Below are 16,180 nucleotides of genomic sequence, written 5' to 3'. Positions count from 1 at the left end.
TCCTGACTGATTGGCAATCACGCCGAGGCGCGGAGCAATCAGAGCTGAAATCATCTCCATCCGCCTGTCAGCAGCGAGGCCGCTCCTCCCGCAGCCCAGGCAGGATGCAGTGTCCCCGGCCTCGACGACGGGACGAGGGGACGCCGGGACGCCAACGCGGGCTGCGCGCGCAGCTGGGCCCGGGGCGGTCGGGACAGGACCACGTGGGAGCTGGGGTCCCCAGCTGTAACCCGCCCGCTCCACTGAGAAATGAGGAAAAGGTAACTGAGACACCTTGAAATTCAAGCCCAACAGCGAGCTGGGCCCGGCGGGTGTGGCTTTTATGTATAAGGAGCCTCCTGGTTGTCCTTCTGTCCCGCACACGGAGCAGAGGCGGCTGGGCGGTGTTCACCAGCGGCGGGACCCCCATCCGCACCCCAGGCTGCCCGCTCAGAGGCAGCATTTACTCGGCCTGGTTCTGCCTGTCCTCCCCGGACTTCCCACCTGGGGACGTTCTGGCAGAGGTGGCAGTGTGACGGGGGCACAGGCACACACACACCCTCCTGCTGCTTCCATCACAGATGGTCAGGTCACCTTGCACCGCTTCCTTCCCCTGCTGGGTTTGGTTTGCGCACCTGGCCCCTTGGGGCCCGGAGGTCATGACCCCGAACCCCACACCCTGCTGGCCCTTGGCAAGCCCCCAAACATGGAGTCCGAAGTGTGGCTGTGTCCCGCGGCCCCCCGCCCCCAGTCCTGGGCCTTTCTCTGGTTTAGGAGCAGCCACAGCCTGGATCTCCGGGGGGCAGGGCCCGCTGGCCTCCTGGAGGCACGGTTTCCCTGTAGGGCTTGTTCACCGGTGGGGGGCTGCTGAACCAAGGAGCGCAGAAACCCGGACTCCAAGGTGCGCAGGGCCAGGCGGCTCTGAAGGCCCTGGGGTGGGTGGTCCTTCCTGCCTGTCCTCTCTTGTCAGTCTGTGGCCTCCCTTAGCTTATAGCTGCATCTCTCCATCCCTTCCTCCAGCTCCACGAGGCCTCCGCCCCCTCTGTCCTTCTTAGGAGGACCCCGGTCGGAGGGGCCTAGGGACAACCCTCCCCCCCACCCTCCCACTCACCACAATGACCTCACGCAGCGCCTGCCTCCGCCAGGACCCATCTCCAGACTAGGGCACATTAGCGGTTCTGGGGTCAGGGCCTCGGCAGGTCTGTGGGGGGCACAGTTCCACCCCGAGCAGGGCGGTCGGCCAGCCCACCTCTCCCCAGAGCCCAGCTCTGCTCTGCACACATCAGGCCTCAGCCACCCCCTGCCTGGTGCGGTGGCACCAGAGTCCAGGGTCCTCCCGCGTCGAGGGTGCTCCTGGCCCCACCCCAGCCTCCTCCACTTTCCTTCCCTCCCACAGGTGATCTGTGTCCTTGGTCCCCACGTCAGGGCCCTCGTGGCCCTGGAAGCAGCAGGTCAGGCTGGATGCCAGTGTGGGTCGGGGCTGGGGCCCCTCCGTCCTGCCGGCTGCCCGACTCACCCACCCAGCTCTCTTCTTTCAAGGACTCATCTTATCAGGATCTTAGAGTTTACTGGTTTTTTTGTTTGGTTTTTTGTTTTTTAAATTTAGGGTCTCACCTGCCCTAAATATGGAGGTTCCCAGACTAGGGGTAGAATCACAGCTGTAGCCTCTAGCCCACACCACAGCCACAGCAACGCAGGATCCGAGCAGCCTCTGCGACCTACACCACTGCTCATGGCAACGCCAGGTCCTTAACCCACTGAGCAAGGCCAGGAATCGAACCCACATCCTCACGGTACTAGTCAGGCTCCTAACCCACTGAGCCACATTGGGAACCCCGAATTTACCAGGTTTTAAATTCAGAGGCATGGACGGCTCACGGCATAATTTTTTAGATCACAACTCATTTGGGCAAAGTTCGCATGACTCCTCAACCCCAAACTGTGAAGGGAATCATTGCTTTCTTGTTTCCGCTGATCAGGATTGATGGGAGACAAGCATCTCTTTCTTACATTTTTTCTCTAAGGGCCAGCAGAGCTGGCGGGGCGGCCAAGAATGGGTATGTGGGACCACATGCCTGTGCCCGGCTGCTCACACGGTTGGCTCGTCAGGCAAGTGGCCACAACTGGGACCTGAACTCCTCGTCCGGGTGCTCGGGAGATTGCAGGAAGCAGGCCAGGCCATGCCTGGCGCTGCGGCCCCGGGAGGCGGGGGCTCCCGCATCCACAGTGGGGCAAGAGTGTACGATCAGAAAAGGGCAGCCCACGTGTTCCAGGAATCAGAGGCCAGCACCCGCCACCCACTCTGATCCCCTCTCTCCGTGTCTGTCTGTCTCTGTCTCTCTCGGCCGCAGATTCTTGTCAAGGACAATTTAGTTCTCACGGCCCCACGAACAAGCACAACCCTTTAGCGCCCTAATCGCCCACAGCCCCACACCAGATGTAGCAAACCCGCACGTCTCCTCCGGCTGAAAACTGGTCACAGGCTGCCCTTGTGAGAGAGCCAGGTCTCCGCTGGTTGCACCTGCCGTCGAGGTCGTCACTGCTCCACCGGACCCTTCCCAGCACTGTGCTGAGTCTTCTGCTCCAACCAAGTCAGCAAGACCCCACCCAGCGACACTGGGACCCCCGCCTGGACCCGCCCATCTGCCCGAGGATGGCACCTTCCTCCTGGCCCCCAGGGGCACCCTAGTTCCAAGGTCCTGAGCAGCCCACCTCCATCGGGGCTCTCCCTCCACTGCCCACCCCGCCCTTCAGAGCTGTGAGCCCCTGAATGGCCAGCACCTCGACACCGCTTCCTCCTGGTCCATGCTGGTCTCCCTCCTGGACACTGTGACCTTGGCCAGCACAGATGCCACGCCCGTCAGCGCTCCCATGGCACAGCCGCTCCAACGTGGCCCCACTGCGGGCCGAGTGCTCATGTGTCCTTGAGAGCATGAATCACAGGCCGCTATCTTTTTAAGTTTTGTGCCCTGGACTTGGCAAAGAACCAGGAGGATGACAGATATCTAGCAAGTGCCTACTGAATCCGACTCTTAGCCGACAGTTTTCTCCTCTCTTCTGAGAAGGACGCTGTCACCGTCGCAGCTTGGGAAGGTCTCTGTTGGGTTTTGTGGACCAGAAACCTGAGCCAAGGCATCAGACCTTTGGAAGGACGCGCTGCTGGGCTGAGCTGGGAGAGCCCTCCCGGCCCTTTTGCCCAGCTGTCCTCCTCAGGAGAGAAGGGCATGAAACTAGCTTTCAAAACCACATCCCCAGGGCACGCACCACCGAGAAGGGAGGAGGCGTGGTTGGCGAGGGGGCTCCCAAACTCGCTTCCTTAGAGCGGCGGGAAGGGACCGTGTGCACTCTTGGTCCCTGGAAGATGGGGGCCGCAGGGGGAGCCCCGGGGTGCTGCCCTGCATCCCAGTCACCACCCTGGTGCTGGGTTCATGAGAGTCTGGTTGGAAGGCAGCCAGCAGGCTTGTGAAAGCCCAGCCAAATCCAGGGCCACAGGGGGAGCACAGCCACGAGGGGACTGATTCCCCGGCCGCCAAGGTCATATATGTACAACGGGAACTTCTGAGACTCAGATGTGGGGGTGGGGGTGGAAGGTTAAGGTCAACGTCTGTCACTTGTCCCCCCATTCCCACCTTCCCATGCATGCCAGTGGCCCTGGCACCCCCGCCCAGAGTGGACACAGCAGCAGGGCGCCTGGGGCTGCAGCACAGCCTCCGGCCTTTCTAAAACGACCCCGGGGACAGAGCAGTGTCGGGATGGGAGAGTCTGTTGGTTCACCCCCAAACCCACCACAGAGCCACGAGCAGGCCGGGGTGGTCGCCAGCCCTTGTTTTCATGGACAGTTGGTGTCTTAAATTTTGAAAAATTCTTTATTCCAGACTTGAAGCTCCGGTTTCTTTTGCTTTTCTATTTTTGTTTTGGCAGCTGTCCCCCCTCCAAGCGCCTGGCTGCCCGCAGCTGCTGCGAGATTTCAGCGACGGCCAAGCTCCTCCGCGAAGCTTCCGCCTCCCGTTAGAAGGCGATCGGGCATTTTCCACTGTAGCCCGTTGGATTTGCTCCTTGGTTTTATTTCATTCCAGTCCATTGCACGCCCGAGCCAGTGTGTTTGCGAGGGAAGGACATTTACACCTGAGAGCAAAGGCTAGCATTCATTTTGCCGCTCGGAAGTATGTTCTAGAAACGGTCAGTTTTAAGTGGGATGTCACCCCCTAGTTAGACGAGGCTGTGTCTGTTTTTCAAACGCATTTACCAACAGCCATTCTGTTAATTTTATCGTTATCAATGTATCAAATCTCTTTTGTGATAACAGATTATAGTGGTCACAGAAAGGACAAGTCAGAGAACGTGGCCAAGAGTCACATGATTGAGGAGCAGATAAACGCAGCCCTCCTGCCCCGCAAGGGCTGCAGGGGACGGACGGGGGCAGATTAACCCTTACGCTGCTGACTTCGTGGTTTCCAGATGAAGGCTCCGGCTTCTTTTCCAAGCCTTGATGTTCTGGCCCTGTTCTAAGGGAACTCCTCAGTATCAACGGCGGTGGTCAGAAAGGCGGCACGTGCGGCGTCAGAGACGACAGTGAAGAGGTGGGAAGAGACCCCACAGCGGTCTCTGGGCGTCAGGCTGCTGCACCTGCTCTGGCCTAGAGCGCCGTGGCCGCCGACAATATGCCCCCAACTTGGTGACATCTCAGCCTGTCCAAAGGAAGTGTTTTCTTTAACCTAAAACAAGAGACATGTATTGTCCCACAGCTCTAGAGGCCAGAATTCCGAAATCAAACAAAAAAAGTCTGGAATTCCAGGGAGGGGTCGTGGCATTTCTCGGTCTGCAGAGACTCGGCTCCAGTCACTCAGCCGCCTTCTCCCTGTGCCGTCGGGTCATCTGCCCTCGGAGCCTGTCCCGATGTCCCCTTTTATACCGGATTAGGGCCCGACCCGGTGCCCTCGCCTCCGGCTGACTATCTTGTGAAGACCTTACGAATGGGCTGTGTCCTGAGGAAGAGAACAAAGACCACTGGGGTGCCCAGCTTAGGCTGCTGGGAACTTTAGGAATATGCCTGCTTTCCCACGCCGGTTGTCTAACTTGCAAAAAGCCGTCACAATTTGCTTACGGCCATATTAAAATCGAGATAAGGCCCTCATTTACAAGCAGGCTCTATGACTTTCTTATCTGCTTTTGAGACATGCTGTAATAAGTCTTGTTTGGGGGCTTTTTTTGGCGGGGGGGGGGGTGGTTGTAGTGCTTTTTCAATCACTCTTGCTGACACCAGATAATTTCAACACAAGGGACATATCACATCGCATGAGCCCTGTATGAATGTTGACCTAATTTCGTTAATCTTAGGTTATTTATCCAGAATATCTTGTCTGTGAATATTTGAAAACCTATGACCGTTGTAGCTGCCAGGGGGAAAGAGAAAAACAGGAAGGCCAACGAGCGTCTTTCTCGTTTGATAACCTGATGGAGCAAATGAGGCCACACGATACACAGATTCATAAGCCGAAGAACGGGTGAGCGGGGGCCTTCGCCCACACGCAGGATTCCCGCGCTGCCAGGCAGCGTGCCGTGTGCCGAGCCCCTCTGCTTGTTTATCGTTTTTTGTTCTTTTACCCTGAGATGATTCTGAGAAAGTACAAGAAGAAGTGGCGCAGACAGAAAGTGGCTGGATTCCGGCAGTTCGCTTCTTACGTTACGGCAGCAAAGTTCACAGAGGGAAAACCCGAGTCATCACGCGGACACAAACAGCCTGGCCTAGAAACAAACACGCCGTCCTACCGCCTGAGTGAGATCGCTTTAGTTTCTAAGGGGATGCTGATGGCTCTTCAGCAGGATACATGCTCAATTTTCACGTATTTCCTTGGAAACTAAAAAAAAAAAAAAAAAAACCCAGGCAGTCCAATTAAAGAATTAAAATTTCCATTATTTTCTCATTAATTGAGCACAAGGCTTGAATCACAAGAATGACAGTTTCCAAGGAGCTAATACAAAGAAGAAACCGTTTCACTTAGCTTACCCACAAAACCCTGGTCGTTTTTGGTATTTATAATATTTTCTTTCCCCCTTAATCAATCTCATTGAGCTGAAAATAGCACCATAAGTGAACATACAAATACTGAGCAATAGAGGGTTCTTTGATGATAAAGACAAATTTTTCATTTTATTCACAATTATCTGTGAGATGCTTCCAATTATTGGTGACACAGACCCCTCTCCGATTTTTGCTGAATTGTTTTTTCATGGCTTATATAACCCTCAAGATAAATGTGTAAAAAAAAAAATACAGTGTGTACACAGCAAGTATGCGTCTTGTGCTGCAGGTATACTGGGTTTATTAAAAACGCTATTACTGGAGCATTCTCTCATCTCTTGCTAGTATCAAAGGATGAAATATAATTTGTAAGTTTTATAAGTTTATTTCTAGAAATCTTGTCTCTAACGTGTTAAGGTAGACTATTTTGCAATCTCTTGTTTAAAATTTAAAAACCTCGTAAATGTTTTACTGTAATGTCCTTCGTCAAGGCATGACGTCACAGGTTTTTCAACCACAGAAAATCTGGAAGGAATTTCCTTCTTGCTTAGAAGAAAGCATTCCACTGGGTGCAAACGCTTGCTAAAGCTTTTTGTGTTGTTTGTTTTGTTTGGGCTTGAAGTGGTGGTGGAAGGTGGTGGTAAAATACCTTGCAGGGGAGAAATTAAAGTAGAAAAGTACCAAAATGCTGGCCTGAAATTTGAAAATAGCAGGAAAGGGTTTGCTTTAGCCCGTGTAGCCATCACATGATAACCTGCTGTTCAAGTCACATCACCCTCCAACATGGGCTCCGTGATTCTTCCAAAGTTGCTTGAGAGTTCATTTAAGATTGCTGACTGAGTTCACAAGACAGTAATTAGATGGGATTACAGTTAAAACGGAAGGAAAATGAATCAAGCAATAAAATACAATGTGCGATGCACCCCACGCCCACCGCGAGCTCTCACGAACGAGAAGACGCCTTGAGCAAGTACTAGGTCACAAAAGCAACCCCAGCGCAGGGGGTTCTGGGCGGCCTCCCCCTGGACCACATGCCCAGCCTCTTCTTCCAGCTCCTCTTCCTCTTCCATTTCCTGAAGGATGGGTGGGAGAGTCAGAGGCTGCCCTGAAGCCGCAAAAAGAGCCACATGGCTCGAGCTAAACTTCCCAGGAGCTACACTTTTAACAAATGAAAAGAAGCAAGTGAAATGAATTTCAAGAACGTCTTTTATTTTACCCAATACACCAAAAAATACAAATGTGGCAGCATGGACTCAGGTTTTAAAAATGGTCAGAGAGGTAGCCAGGTGTCCTCTGCCCCAGGGCCCTTCCACTGCGCCTCTGCCTGCGCCTCCATCAGGACCTGCCAGGTGCCAAAGCCATATTGGGTCAGAGCTGTCCAAGCTCAGCCCAGGAAGACATCCTTGGGAGAGAGTAAACGCGGAAGCAAAGAAAGTGCTGATTCAATCCACTCCAGCCAGGGACAGCTCGGAAGCAAAGGGTCAGAGATGAACGGCCCCGCCCTCCACTGCTCTGCCTGTTGAGTTTCCACAAGGATTTGCCACGTATATATATATGTACACACGCAGCTCGGCTCCCTCCCAGAGAGGTCATTTCTTCCCCCACCGGAAGTCAGGTGCCTAGCAACATGCCAGCCACGCCCAGAATCAGCCAGTCTGGGACTGTGAGCCCCCAGGGGGATGGTGTGTCTGGTTCTGGGTGGCGTGTGTGGAGAGCAATTCTGGGTGCCTGTGAGGGTGGTGAGCGCCTGTGAATGGTGAGAGACAGGAGGCAGGCTAGGGTAGGAGCGAGTGCATCAGCTCCGGGACCTGCTCAAGGGCTGCTCACACTTGCCCATGGCCACACGGTGCCAGGGCCCCTTCAGGGCTTCAGCAAATATATCTTGGGCATCCATAATGAATTGGGCTCTGTCTACACCCTGTAGAGACACTGCTGATGCCACTGCATCTGCATGGACCTGGCAGGATCCGGCAGTCCCTGTCCCCACAGCAGGTCGCTGGAGAGCCCCCTCTGGCTCAGTCCCACCTGCACTGGGAGCCTTTGCTGAGTGTGGGTTGGGGGAGGGGTGGCTGGAGAGGCTCTGGCGCCCAGGCCCACAGGTGGGGGAGAAGGGTCCCAGGCTGGAAGAGACTCCCAAGGGCAGAGGGCTGGTCCAAATCGGAAATTTTCTGCAGAGAAAAAAGAATGTTCTAACCCAGTTCCCCCAAAGTTGTCCAGACTGAGCACGAGCCCCTGCATCTTTCCTGTGGGTGTGCCCCGCCCCCACCTCATCTCCCCAACCCTCCCGGCTTTTCTCAGGGACTTCCCTGTTCTCCTGGTCATGTTTTCAAAACCTTTATTTGGTTGACTCCTGTCCAGTTTGTCAGGAAGCTGGAGGCCCCTGGGGAGGCCTGGGGCGAGGGGGCCATCTCTGCTTCCCCAGCGATCCTCAGCTCTGGGCTACAGACTGGCTCGGTGGCTTTTTCCATATGGACTGCCTTATCCTGGGGACGGGTTCCAGCCACGGATAAGGGAGTGACAGGCTGGCGGGTGCAGATCCTGGGAAGAGGCAGAAGGACACGTGGATAAAGATTGCTGAGCAGTGCTTTAGGAGTGGAAAGCGGCCCGGGCCTCCTGCCACACAGCCCCACGTGGTCCCCGCCCCCCTCCCCAACCTGACCAGCTGGGGCCTCTGGGAAGCCCAACATGTGCCTCCTCCCCCGGGGCTCTTCTAGAAAAAACGAGGTCGCCCCTGGAAGATGGGGGTGAGGGGCGAGGGGATGGAGAGCGAGAGGCGTCAGCAGTCGGTGTGGGGCAGGTACACGGGTCCCGAAGAGGGGTGTCGTGGGGACACCCAGGGTCCCCAGGAGTTTCTACTGGCGCCAAGGAGTGGGCCCCTGCTGTAACCGGCCTGAAAACCTTAGGAGGCACCCCTGCGCTACTAGGCACTGCTTCGGGTTCAATCTGAAGACAATACCTTCAAAACCTCCGTGGTGTTATCAGGGAGGCAGAAGATGTGTTTCGTTCAATTTACCCCACTTTTCACCTTGGCTGCTCTCAGGCGTCTTAAACTTTTCAAGCGACACAAGAGCAAACGCGAACACATCGAAGTCGCCAAGTCTTTCGACGGATGTCCAACCTCAGAACACCAAGAATGGGGCTTTATGGTTCTCGAATCCACCAGAAAGAGGAAGTGAGCATCCCCAGCGGTTGTCCCTTGAGGACCCCCCTACGCCCCTCCCAGCGGCGGGGGCGGGACTTTGGAGTTTGAAACTTGTCATGGAGAAGGCTGCTAATGAATTCAGATTGTGTAGTTTTCAAAATCTGATGTTTTGCAATGATGACATTAGTGTGGCAACCGAGGGTCCGAGGCGACAAGTCTGTGCAGCTGCTCTGCGCTTTGAAACCCCAAGACAATGGGGCCAGTGTTCCCGGGCGCTGCGTCCCCCCGCCGCATTTACATAGTCTGTTCTGCCTGAGTGACCAGCGGGGCTGTCGCGGGGTCCGCATTGTTCCCAGATCACTTCAAGATGGCCAGGGTGACACGGCTCAGGTGAGCGGCTAAGTGGGAGGGTTCCCGGCCACCGCACAAAAAGCGGCCTGGGAAACCCAGCCGGGCGGCCGCGACTTCAGAGTGGATTTACTTGTTTGCTTTTAAAGGCCTCATCAAGTTGCTGGAGGGGAAAGAGGCGGCTTAAGGGTTTTAACAGGCGTTTACAATGCCTTATTTAGGGGGTAATTGGGGGCCTCCTCCATCTAAAAATCCAATGACTTTACAGCATTTGGTTTCACCCTATTCTTTCACTCCAGAAATTTCAGTTACGACGCCCAAAGGGAAGCAAATCGTTTCATTCCGTGTGGCCCCAAACTGTCACCAGTTGAGACGGACCTTGCTTTTTTCCAGAAACACCGTTTTGAAGAGTGGTGATGGGGGTCCCTTGGCGGCGGGGAGCTGAGCTGTCGCAGTGAAGTGGAATCACACGGTTTTTGCCTCCAAGCGACCAGCCTGAGGCGGGGCCTGGTTTCGGAAGCGGGTCCTTCCCACCTCCCAGCGCACAACGCAGTCAAGCGCGGGGCTCTCCACCAGGACCTGGTGGATCTTCATCTGCAGTGATGTTTTGACTTCAGCTCCACAGACAAACTCTTTGCCACACACGTGCCTCCCCCCCCCCCAGGCCTCAAATCCACCTGTCACCCCGTTTTACCCTCACACGGGAGCACCCGGGATGGAGGCACCAGGATCTTGGGGTTCCTCACCCAAGATCTTGGCTCCTGGGGATTTCAATCTCGGGGCATGTACATGCTGCCTGGAGTTTGCAGAGATGGCCAGCCTGGAGGAAGGGGATCTTGGAGAAGTCACTTAGCAGGCGGTGGGGGGAGGGGGGAGTGCAGGGGATGAAGGGGGAGGAACCCCAGGATAGGGACTTTCCTCCCGGGAAGAGGGGCACCTTTCCTCCCAGGTTAAGCCTTTCCGGCGCTGACAGCTCCTGGGCCACGTGTACCCGGAGGCCGCGTCCAGATGCGCGAGATCCTCCTCCGAGGGCCCAGCAGGACCCTCCCCGCAGCCCTGCAGGCCGTGCTCCTCTCTCCGCCCTTCCTCCCTCCCTCCGCCTGCCGCGGCCCCCGCACCACCCACCCGAACAAAAGCAAGTTCTGGTGCAGGCGCCCTGTCGCCGCGCCCCGTGGGCACCGACCCCCGGGCACAGCGGGTCCCCGGCAGTAGCCGGATGGCCGCGGGAGGCCCCGCAAGCGCGCGGGAGGCGTTTTCTTGTCCCCACCCGCGTTCGCTGCGGATCGCAGCGCCACTCATCCCGGGACTATAACGATTAATCCAGCCGCAGGTTTCCAGATAAGTGATTGTGATGGAGATTGTTGGCGAGAAAATAGACAATTATCCGCTGTTAGCTTTACATAAAGATCGCATTAACTCAAATTAGTTATCAGACAAAAGAGCGTCGGCGCGCGCGCCCTGCCCGCCCGCGACCTGCCCGCAGGGACCCCGGGGCGCAGCCGGGTCCAGCGCGCCGCCGACGCGGCTGAGGCCCAGGGGACGCGGGCCGAGGGGGCGCGCACGAGGGGGACCCCCGCCCCACGCAGGGACCGCCGGGGGACGGCCGCGCGCCCGCTCCGCCCCGCGCTGCCACCCCCGCGCGCCAGCTCCCACCCCCGCTTCCGCCCCGCCCCGCGTCCCGCCGGCGCCCGCGCCGGGTCACCAGCCAGCCCGCGAGCGGCCCTTTCCCGCGCACTCCCTGCCGGGCTGCCCTTCTCTCTCCACCTCCCGCGGTCCGGGTTTTCTGTTCTTGATCGCGAGCGAGGCATGTCCTTCATTCCCGGGGAGGACCGGCCCGCCTCCCCGCGGGAGTCGGCCTCGCAGCGAAGGCGTCCTCTGTCCGCCGCTCCGGGGACCCTCGGTCCCTACTCTGGGCGCGCGGACACCGTCCCTCCCACCGCCCGCCGTCGGAACCCGGGCCGATGGGAAAGGCCGGCTGGGGGAGAAACGGAGCGCAGAGGGACCCTCGGCGCCAGGGTGGGGGCGGGGACAGGGCAGTGCGGTCTGGACGCTGGATGAACAAAGGTGGCGCGACGTCCACGCACCCGGTTGCTTCCTGTGTCCCTAGAGGTGTTGACCCGGGGCCCTTCTGAGCACGGATTTCACAAACGCTGACCGTGCGGACGCACACGTCGCGGGCTGGCACCCCCGCCCCACCGCAGGCCCCGCGGGGTCCCCAGGGCCGCGGGCGCGCGCTGGCGCTCCCTCGCGGGCCGGCCTCCCGGGCCCCCAAGGTCCCCGGGCCCCGCTGAATAGGGCGGATAATGACCCCCGGTTCCCAAGGCAGGCTTTCTGCTGCCTGGTGAGCTTGGATTTGTGTGGTCCAAGCCTTTCCCAGCTTGTCCCATTCTGTCACCGGGATAAGGGGCTCCCTCGGCTCGTTTGCACCTGCGTCGCTTTTGGCTCCTTCAGGAATGCGCTGAAGCTTGTAATCAGCTTTGTGAAGCCATTGAGTGCACGGCTGAGTGAAACTTCCAAAGCTCGAGGAAAACTGGCCTGCTGAATAGGGGCCAGCATGGGGCTGCCCTCCAAGCCTCCGCGCTGCCAAATTCCAGCAGAGGCCCTCACAATCGCTCCGCGCCGGCTCCGCGCTTCCCCGCACTGAGAAAAGTGAGAAAAGAAAAGCGAAAATCCCAGTCACCGAGGTTGGCCGTTTGTTCCCAGATTAATGGCAAGCGGCTCCCTCTCACCCCCCCCCCCCAACCGAGCTCACGGATTCAGGAAATATGACACAGGGGAGCGGAGGGCAAGTATTAATAACTCCTCATCGGCTTTCACGCTGTCGGCGGGAGGTTCCCCCAGCTCCGCACCAAGCGCGGGGTGAGCCTGGGGCCTGGGCACCTTGCTGGAGGGAAGCTCGATGCAGCCAAACCCGAGAACAGGCACCGAAAAAACCTCCCGGTCCTGCTTCTCCTCCAGGCCATCCTGGCCCCAATTCAGCAGCCCTGTGCCAGCACGGGGGGGGGGGGGGGGGGGGGGAGGGCCGCACAGGTCCCTCCCCCCTCCCCCATCTCCGGCTTTGGAAGGGAAGAGGATTCTGGGAAAGCACAGCCCACTGCTCTGATCAATGTGGGGACGACGTGTTTGTTTTTTTCCTGGGCAGATGACCACGGCTCAAGGGGTGGGTATCGTCCAGCCACAGCGTGTTCAAGCCTGCGGCTGGGGGATGACGGATGTTTTCTGAGCAACTGGCTCTCCTGAAGTCTAGGCTCACAGGCGTGGTCCTCGCTCCTACGGGCGGGAAGCAGGTTCCAGGCTGGCGCTCTGGAACCGGCACAGGCTGGCTGCCAGCAGACCAGCCTGCTCGCAGGAGGTAAAGCTGCTCCTCAGACAGGACATCCCAGCCTCAACTGCCGGCGGGTCCCCGCTGGTCCCCTTCCTTTGTGCTGCTCCTCGGCAGCTCGGCCTTAGAACAGGGCCTGGCACAGCAGACACGCTCCAGACACAGGCCCGGAAGGCATGCTGTCCGCTTTTGTCTCCAGACTCCCGGCCTGGAATGGGGTCTTCTGACAAGGGACCCCCTCCCCACCCTGTGTGAGGCCTAAGGGGCAGCCGATGGCACATGGCGGTCCGTCTTCATCTTGCTGTGAATTTCTTTAGCTGACACGTTCTTCGCACCATGAGGAAGCCCTCTGCACCGCGAGCCTATCGTTGGGAAGATGTGATCTGGATTTTTCCAATCCTTCTGGAAGCATAACCGCAGTCCCGCAGGCTTTTCCCGGCAGCGCGTGGGCTTTTGTGGGGGCGTCCTACTGCCTGACCTTGCTCTCCGGCTCCGACTATAAATAGTCCCCCGTGAATGGAAGGGCTTTCTGTGCCTCCTTCACCACGGGCACTGTCGTCAGGCCCAGGAGAACAAGGTTATCAGGCAGAGGAGAGGGAGCTCCCGTGTGGCCGCCTGGACAGTGGTCTTGGTTACAGCCTCTTAGGGGACGCCAGGGGCAGGAAGGCGCCCATTTACACAAGTCAACAGGCACAAGAAGCTGTAACGTGTCGGCGTGAGGGTGGCTGCTCGTGGTGACCCAGGCTGGGGGGGGCGGGCACTCACAGAGGTCAAGTGACAACGTGCCCCCAGGTCTCAGGGCATCGCCCCTGTGATCAGCGGTGATCAGTGAGCGGTCTGTCCTGTTTGCAAACACACCAGCTCCTCTGTTGAGGAGACGGCAGTCCTCCTCGTCACCCAGCTCTGAACCCCAGAAGCGGACCCGGAGGCAACGGGGGCTCCAAGAGCGGCCTCTCTCCGGGCCCAGGCCTGGTGCAGCCCCGCGCAGCAGCTGAAACGCTCAACCGTCCCGGCTCGCGTCGCCCACTCTGACATTTAAAGTTTCACTGTTTTTTGGGAGTTCCCGTCATGGCGCAGTGGTTAACGAATCCGACTAAGAACCATGAGGTTGCGGGTTCGGTCCCTGCCCTTGCTCAGTGGGTTAACGATCCGGCGTTGCCGTGAGCTGTGGTGTAGGTTGCAGACGCGGCTCGGATCCCGCGTTGCTGTGGCTCTGGCGTAGGCCGGTGGCTACAGCTCCGATTGGACCCCTAGCCTGGGAACCCCCATATGCCGCGGAAGCGGCCCAAGAAATAGCAACAACAACAACAAAAAAGACAAAAAGACAAAAAAACAAAACAAAAAAAAAAAAAAAAAAAAAATAAAGTTTCACTGTTTTTTAATCACAAAGTTTGATGCGTTGTTTTCAGCAGCGTTTCTTCTTCCAAGCCATCTCGCTCACAAGTCAGAAGGACATGCAGTAATTCAGAAATTAGTGAAATTTTATTCTTGGTGGGGCGTTGGATTAAGAGGCTGGGAGAGTGTGCAGAGAGTCAACGTGTAATTGCATGATAAGGCCCTCACGAGGAATTTATTGGCCAAGTTGCTATTTCTATTCCTTCCTAATCTCGTTGAGCACATTCATTCTCTGCAATCTGTCTCCATAATCTTCTGTGGCAGCATGGCAGCCAATAGAAGCATGCATGTTTGGAGAGAAGAGAAAATATGCAGAAGCGTGATAAACTGATGCTAATTATCCATATTTAGGACACCGAGTGCAGAAGATCAAGGTTTACAAATAACAAACCAGAGCCAATGATGACGGCTTCCTCGTGCGGGATATGGTGCAGGGAACCAGATAAGGGTTTCGCGGGCAGGAGAGATTTACTGGTCAAAGGGTTCACCTTCCACTTTTCCATGGCAGTAAATTATTGAGGCTAAATTCACCAGAACATTACTCTTTTATTTGGCCATGTGCCATGACTTGCTCTTTCTTTGTGTCCTTTCAATGCAACGCCTTGTAGTGTAACATCCATTGATAAGGGACACAGAATGGGGGTGATAGGTAATTCCCTTTAAGTTGGACGTTTGGAAGGCGAGCAATGCCCCCAGGAAGAGTGAGGTGAGGTGAGGAGCAGAGACCTGGAAGGGGAACAGCATTGTCCTCAGCCACGGAATGGCATCTCTGCTGGGAAAAAATGAGCAGGGACAGGGACGTGTGCAAATGGGCACCGGTGTCCGCGTGTCCCACAGGCCCCTGAGCGTGCAGGAAGAAGCCGGTGCTGGAGCACAGAGCCAACGTGTCCACTCCTCCTGGCGGGAACTCCTAACGTTTAAAAATGAAAAAATCTATACAGATCCTTCCTCTTCTCAACCACACCACCTCACAGCTGACCTAATACTTAAGACTGGCTCCCAAACCTCTCCAAGACTTATGGCTCTGAAAAGGAGCACATTATGGATTCAGGCAGGAAAGACTGGGTGGTGTGGTTGAGGGCTCAGTGGTGGAGACTTTCCTGCAGTACAATAATTGCCTTGTAAAGTTTCCAGAAAGTCAGCACATGTGTAGCCCAGGACGGCACACACACTGGCGAGCTCATCTTAAATTAGCGAGAATCGTAAATATTAACTCGATCCCATTTGGTGGTGCTAACTTGGAATTTTCATTTGACTCATCATCAGCCTGGGTACCAACGGGCAAACTGGCCTTCCTCCTTCCTCCTTTGAGAGTCTTCTAGAGTTTTTATTTGGAACTCTCTCCACTGGGGTTGGACAAGCCCATGGGAACCGCTGTCAAATGCACCTTGCAGCCCAGGGTCAACCATTCAGGACCAGTACAAGACTTTTTTGGAATAAATAGAGCCCCGCTGGCGTTTGGGGGTGTAACTTATAACTTTTCTGTAAGGAAGTATCCTTGACACAGCTTTTCTTCACCCCAGACCACAGGGATGAGAAGTCTTCCAGAGGTTACCTCCGCACGCACATAGTCTTTCTTCTCCACAAGCCCAAGATGCCATCTATTGGAAGGTAAGTCTTCATTTCCCATGCCCCTGTGTATGAAAAGCTCTGCCACTCCTAACCGTGCGTCGTCACTGAGGGTAATGGTGCGTGTAGCTTCCAGAGATGATAAAACTGAAGATGTGTTTTAGCATTTCTTCGAACCAAGGAAATGCAGTATGAATGGTTGGGTTGGTCAAGTAATGAATTTGTACCATTTGGCCCCAAGTATCTTCAAAATTATCCATGATTCTACAGAAATTAACTTCGTTAAAAATGATCATATGTGTTAAAATAATATGTAGTCGATACAGGCAGCAACCATCCTACAGTTATCTGCAGTTTAAAAATGGAGCATCAAGACAGTTGTCCACTCAACTCACCAAAGAAG

At 56.3% G+C, this 16,180-nt stretch overlaps 1 long non-coding RNA gene across 3 annotated transcripts in view; it reads right to left on the bottom strand.

The window, feature by feature from the left end:
- The window catches only part of LOC110255867 (uncharacterized), a 477,486-nt gene that overhangs the window by 19,191 nt on the left and 442,115 nt on the right, over positions 1–16,180 (bottom strand). Inside the window, exon 6 of one of the 3 annotated variants that reach the window (XR_014819984.1) lies at positions 3,832–5,837. The exons of the other annotated variants lie outside the window; for them this stretch is intronic. This is a non-coding gene — a long non-coding RNA (uncharacterized LOC110255867). Of the gene's footprint in view, positions 1–3,831; positions 5,838–16,180 lie in introns of those variants that run through there. 3 annotated transcript variants of the gene reach the window in all.

This window comes from Sus scrofa, chromosome 11 (assembly GCF_054392235.1).
Source record: "Sus scrofa isolate SSC_HxYL_T2T_F1_AM1 chromosome 11, Sscrofa_HxYL_maternal_Yorkshire_Landrace_v2.0, whole genome shotgun sequence".
In the NCBI taxonomy this organism is placed as follows: Eukaryota; Metazoa; Chordata; class Mammalia; order Artiodactyla; family Suidae; genus Sus; species Sus scrofa.
This window is presented reverse-complemented; position numbering and strand designations above follow the sequence as displayed.